This window comes from Adiantum capillus-veneris, chromosome 28, assembly GCF_014529385.1.
Source record: "Adiantum capillus-veneris isolate H3 chromosome 28, ASM1452938v2, whole genome shotgun sequence".
NCBI lineage: Eukaryota > Viridiplantae > Streptophyta > Polypodiopsida > Polypodiales > Pteridaceae > Adiantum > Adiantum capillus-veneris.
Genome location: NC_140958.1, coordinates 105,405,223 through 105,411,926, shown reverse-complemented (window position 1 = coordinate 105,411,926; position 6,704 = coordinate 105,405,223). Strand labels below are relative to the sequence as shown.

The following is a 6,704-nucleotide window of genomic DNA, read 5'->3' as shown; positions in this document are numbered from 1 at the left end:
TAGAAGCAAAGGTAACAGCGAACAACTCAAAAGAACAGCGAAGGGAGGAGAAGTTTTTCGCGTCGTGGCAATGATCCCAAGAGACCTCAAACAAGGGTGGAACTCAAGACCTGTTATTCAAGATAGAGTGCTATGTGCCATATAGACAAGATTTAGTTGTCTTTACCATACCTCACTAGAGAAATCAAAACCATGGTGCACTTGCACAGGTTTGGCATGATGATAGAGAACCACTGCTTCTTTACAACCTAGGTCAGACCGAAAAGTAAACAGTAATGCAAACTTGTAAGCTTACAATCGTCACAATCCAAGGTTTTATCTAAAAAATCAACTGCAAATATAATTCCCTTGTAAGTGATGTTCAACATCGCTTCCCTGAACACGGTAGAGAAGTCACTAGGCAGACAAAAACCCAAACCGAATGATGATGCATTAGTGGTACTACACAGACACCTTCCCAGAGAGAAACACTGAAATAAAGTTCAATGAAATGAGAAAGAAACGAAGAACTCAACGGCACGGCTAGCAATTAAAACGTGATTATCGCCAGCCAAAAAGTGTGCCGCTACTTGAAATGGTAGTGCTAGAACCCAACAAGCGCACTCAGCAAAAGCCCATTACAAAGTAAAGATGCACCCAACATGCATCATATATTATGTTGAGTAATTGAATCCTCAAAATTACAATACAGTGTCGATGAGCCATGAAAAAATGTCATATGAATTGTCATATGACTGCCTACAACAGAGTAATAGAGCTCCTACAAGGGATTAGTCTCTTAGTCTGTTACTACCTATTACCTTATCCTGCCAGATAGGCTGGCCTTTCTCCAATGGCGCATTGACACAAGCTACACCAAACAAAAGAGCATTTGCAATTTACACATTAAGGATCAATGTCGATAAACATACTTCTTGAAATCATCTCTTACCACAACCTCTGTATTCATCATCGCCTTCGCCATGTTATTCGGCCTTATCTCGAGAACTTGGCCATTTTTCCGCACCCTTAATTTTGTCGCGATGCAATGTAGTCAGCGAGGGCTAGTAATGGGGCAGCCTTGGCTTGATCAAACTTGGAGAGCTCTTTGCGGGCCTTGCAGTTGAGATCATCTGCATAGAGACGCGCCTTGTCGAGCCCCATTAGCTTGGGAAAGGTGGCCTTATCAGAGATGAGGTCTTTCCCTGCAGTCTTTCCAAGCTCTGCAGATGACTTGGTCACATCCAAGATATCATCAACCACTTGAAACAGAAGCCCTATACACCGTGCATAGCTCCTTAACGTCTCAACATCTTCGTCTGAAGCCCCGCCCACAATGGCCCCCGACACCACCGAGCACTCTAGAAGAATGCCTGTCTTGTGCAAATGTATGTACTTCAATACATCCAAATCAACTGACTTATTTCCCTCACTCTCTAGATCCACAATCTGCCCACCAACCATACCTCGCGACCCAATTGTTCGGCCTAGCTCATTGATGACGCGCACAATCCGCTCTGCCGATACTCCCTTCGTTTCTCTCACAATATGCTCAAATGCTAGGCTCAGAAGAGCATCACCTGCAAGCACCGCGACATCTTCACCAAAATGCTTATGATTGGTGGGTCTTCCTCGCCTCAAATCATCATTATCCATACACGGAAGGTCATCATGGATGAGGGACATAGTGTGAATCATCTCCATCGCACATGCAGAGGGCATGGCAGTTTCCTCAAGGCCACTCACAAGCTCACACGCAGCAATACAGAGCATGGGCCGCACGCGCTTGCCGCCTGCAAGAAGTGAGTAGCGCATGGATTCATGAATTCTCATGGGGTAAATCAGAGGCACCGCCTGGTCAAGGGCAGCATTGACATTGCCGGCCTTTACCTGCATGTAGGATTTGAAATCGAAGAGAGATACCTGAGGGGATGCCTCCACAACGGAGAAATCTTGAAGGGAGACTTCGGCTGTGCGGCTGTCGCAGACTATGGTCAAGGGCTTGTGGAGCTTGGGGTGGAGGAAGAATGAAACGCAGAGCTGAGGGTTGTGGCAGAAGAAGGGGGAAGGGAATAGCAGGCGCTTCTGAGAAGAACAGGATGCGTTAATGTGGGCGAAAGAAGCTCCTGTGGACGGCGCATAGCTGCAGATCCCCGCTGAGGACGCCATAGCTGTGGAATGAGAAAATGGATATTGGAAATAGGAATATGATCCTTCTTCGTCGTTTCCTTCTTCTTATAGGTGAGTAGTAGAGTACTGGCCTAAGCTTAAGCCATTTAAACACCAATCAATCAAACAGGATTCTATGAGTTTTACGTGATTGAGCCCACACACCCGCGTGTCGCACGGGTTGAACCATAGTGGACACGCTTCGATTTTTTAGAGCCCCCCCACATAGGAGGGGGTAGACAAGACACTTACTTTTTTGATTTGACATGTGCATAAGCACACACGACGAAAAGGGAAGAGGGGGTAACCTTTGCAAAATCCAACAGCACCTCAAAGAGGTGTAGTTATGGGAAGGAGGAGGGGTAATCCAATAACAATTACCCCCTCTCGAGTGGGGGTACCCTTATTTATGTTCCTTTGCCAAGGTGGGAAATTGGAATTGAACTCTCCACAAAAGGCCACACTGTCACATCAAGCTGGGTCAAGTTGGGACCCGGCTAGTTGGGCATTAGTGGTATTAGATACCCTCCGCACGAAGGTGGATAATCATAAAAACAATTTTGAGTTGATTGATTGGACTTCCCCACCCTCAAGCACACGAGATTGAATATTGCGTTTGTTTTGCAATTGCAATTAGTGGAGAGGGGAGAAGGTAACTCGAAGCAGTTACCCTCCTCCCGTGTTGGGCACCGTTAGTGAGATATTCTTGATGCATCAATATAGTGTTCACCCGTCACTTCATGGTTATTAGTGGTATTAAGGAGACACCGTCCCAAAAACGAGTGAAGATGTTAGAGAGGGCTTTCACAAGAGGGAGAGTTACCCCCTTCCCCTCTCCTCAAATAACTTTACCTCAAAGAGGTAGAATTTAGATAAATTACCTCCTCTTTCTTTGCGTGTGGGCTCGAGAAAATTTCAATCAAATCCATCTCATCATGTCTTGTCTTACAATTACCTCCCCTAGTTTGGAGACCCTTTCTTAATATACCACAATTCTTTTGTATTTCACGCCTTCAAATTGTACTAAACAATTATAAATCAATCATTTGTTCTAAAAACGTTCATACTTACCCTTTTTGGCTTTCTCAAAAAAACCCTTAGTGTTGTGTTGCTGCATTGGGTGAGGGAGACTTTCATTGTTTTTAGTGCAAGACGAATGGAGACTTACCTTTCATTTCACATCCTGACATATCTTTACTTTTCTTGCATTTTATTGTTTTAGAATGCTAAAGTGAAGCTTCACCTTGTATAATTTTAGTAAATTTTACACACATGCATATGTTTTTTTTTGCATTCTATTGTTTTAAAATGCTAAAGTGAAGCTTCACCTTGCATAATTCTATACACACACATATATATTAATTAGTTCTTTTTATTTCACCTTTCATTTCACAACTTCACATCGCTTTACATTTTTTGCATTTTATAGCTTGATTCCAATCACTGTTAACGTTCAAGAAAGTCTCTTTTATGAAGCAACTGTTGCTAGATTTCCTCCTCACAAAGAAGAAAACCAAAAATACTAGCAAAAATTTTGAGATTGCAAAATTTTTGGACTACTTTCTCACATCTTTCATCGGTTTTCCTTTCGTTTACTATGGTTTCCAGCTAGCTAGTCTCAATTTTCAATCGGCTCAAGACTAAGTTAAGGCAATCCTTTCCCAAACACTGATACCAGTTTAATTCAACCTAACAATTTTATCACTTTCTTATTGTTTTTGAAAGTTGTCGTGACCCTTTCACTTGTTGTATTTTATTATGGACATATTCGTAACTTTCATATTTTATTATGGAGAATCTTGTCAGGTTCTCAAATCGACCATCATGGTGCAACATGATTCGAACTCTAGTAGCCTAGGCAAAAGTACAGAAACGTCGCATGCATTAGCCATCACATCAAGTTGCCATCGTTGATGAAGCGCTTACCATTTTAATATAAAAAAATAAACAATGTCTCTAGAGTCTCCCCAACCCTCGTCTAGTTTGCTCTCAGGTCGAAGTTCGTCACTCTGCTCACACATCCCCTCCTTCATGCCAGATCCGATGACACCACTAGCAACAGGTGCACAATGGCGATGTTGAGCATGAGATTGCCTTTCGAGTTCACTTTCCCTTCAAAATCAAAGGACATTAGTTATGATTCCCCTTTAAGGCGATTTTTGAAGATCGTAGAGACTTATTCACCCTTTTTGGCTTTCTAAAAGAAACCCTTAGTGTTGTGTTGGGTTAGGGAGACTCCTTTCATTTCACATCGTGCCATGATGGAGACTTACCTTTCATTTCACATCCTGACATGTCTTTCCTTTTGTTGAATTCTATTGTTTTAGAATGCTAAAGTAAAGTTTCACCTTGCATAAATTTTAGTAAATTGTACACACACATACATGTTTTTTTGCATTCTATTGTTTTAGAATGCTAAAGTGAAGCTTCGCTTTGCATAATTATAATAAATTCTATACACACACATATATAGTAATTAGTTCTTTTTATTTCACCTTTCATTCCACAACTTCACATGGCTTTACATTTTTTGCATTTTATAGTTTGATTCTAGTGAGTGTTAACGTTCGAAAAAGTCTCTTTTATTAAGCGACTGCTGATCAAGTTTCTTCCTCACAAAGAAGAAATAAAAAATACTAGCAAAATTTTTGAGATTTGTAAAATTTTTGGACGTCTTTCTCACATATTTCATCGATTTTTCTTCCGTATACCATGGTTTGTAGTTAGCTAGTCTCGATTTTCAATTGGCTCAAGACTACGCTGAGGCAATCCTTTCCCAAACACTAATACCAGTTTAATTCAACCTAACAATTTTATCACTTTCTTATTGTTTTTGAAACCTTTCGTTACCCTTTCACTTGTTGTATTTTAAGTAAGAATGACTTTTGGCTTATCATTTCAAGCTTGATGTGATACCACCTGCATTACACTTAGTTTTTGAGTTGGATAAGTGGTCCTTAGTAAAGGGTTGGTTTTTGGGTGCATCTAAGGACCAATAGAAAAAGTTTGCGGATTAGTGCACACGGCAAGCTAATGATAATAAACATTTTTAATTATTATTTCTTTTAGGCCCTTAAGAGAGGGTGTTAACATTTGTGTAACTCTCTTTTTGGTTGTTAATACAATATCACTCACTTTTCTGAGTTTTGAAAAAAAAAAACATTTGTGTAACTCTCTCTTTGAAGAGGGACATTGAGTATTGTGTCAAACATTAAGTTTTTATGCTTTTAAAATATATTGTAATTTAAAAAATAGTTCATTGTTACACTTAAAAAATATATATATAATATTTTATTGTGATATTATATGTTGTTTTTTTTTGCAAAACTCACAATTGTGAGTAAATTATATTGATCATCTAAAAAAATTACAAGAACTTGTCATGCTCGTGCCGAGCCATGACACCATCCAGAGACCAAACTTACATCAGCTATCTAGGGAGCCACCCCTAACAACCTGCCCCCATGCTTTTGATATCCCAAGTTCATTAACATGTTCTTCACTAATCTTCTGGTTTCATGATTCTCCCCTTACCTAAGCATTCCACTGACAACAAGGCACAGGTAACCCTAGACTAATCATCCGAGTTTTGCTTGTGTCTGAGCGTCCATATTAGCACTCCGCTTTCTTGTATAATTTCTGCGAAGCTTGCCACCTCAAGAACTCCTTCGAGCACACGGCGGTTCCTTGTTTGCCATACATTATGAAAAAAGCAAAACCTGATGATTTGAGTGCAGATGAGGATGGCAGGGCTACCCAAGTTCTTACCTCCAAGGAGTAAATCAGTCTTGTAAAAACCAATTTTCCATGTTCTTTGGACCCACTTGCAAATTTTTCCTGTAAGGCCTCTGATAGTTGGGCATTCCATAAAAAGGTGGGTCAGATCTTCACTAGCCATCCTGCACCCCAGGCATTGGTCTGTCCCTATCCCTATCTCCTGAATCTTCACCCCTGTCGGAAGAGCACCCCTAATTACTTTCCATAGAAATGCCTTCATGTGATGCAAACCTTTGGCGCCCAGATGTTCTCCATTACTTGCTCCCACCTTTCCTCTGACCATTGTTTTTTCCATATCTTGTTAAGGGGCCTAGACCAATTCTTCATTAGGATCATTGTATGGTAAATGCCTTTAGAATAGGGTTTCCATAAGAGGCTGCTTTCGGGCCAATTCTAGGCATTCCAGTCAAAATCCGAGTCATAGATTGGCATCACTGCACTGTCAAGCTCTTTCATCACTTTGTTGACTAGCAAAACCTCCAAGCTATTAAGTTGGAATTGGGTTACCAGAAGTTCAGTGGTTTTCCAGCTCTTGCTGTTACTGTCCAAGAAGTGCCTTAGTCGGTTCAGACCCTTATTATTCAGTTTCCTGGCTGCTTCTATGCAATAGGGATTTTGCGGCAGATCTACCACTTTGGAAAGCCAGGGGGACCAATGCAGAATGGAGTTCTTGAAGTATCTGGTTTCTTCCCCCCACTTTAGGACTCCCGCTGCTCTGTTGCATTTCCTTACCAATTCCCCTGAGCCGCCCCCCAAACTTAGTGTAGCCCACGTCGGGG

At 41.2% G+C, this 6,704-nt stretch overlaps 1 pseudogene; it reads right to left on the bottom strand.

Moving 5' to 3' along the window:
- Positions 1-617: 617 nt before the first annotated feature.
- Positions 618-2,204, bottom strand: LOC147421021 (geranylgeranyl pyrophosphate synthase, chloroplastic pseudogene; annotated as a pseudogene).
- Between the last annotated feature and the right edge of the window lie 4,500 nt (positions 2,205-6,704).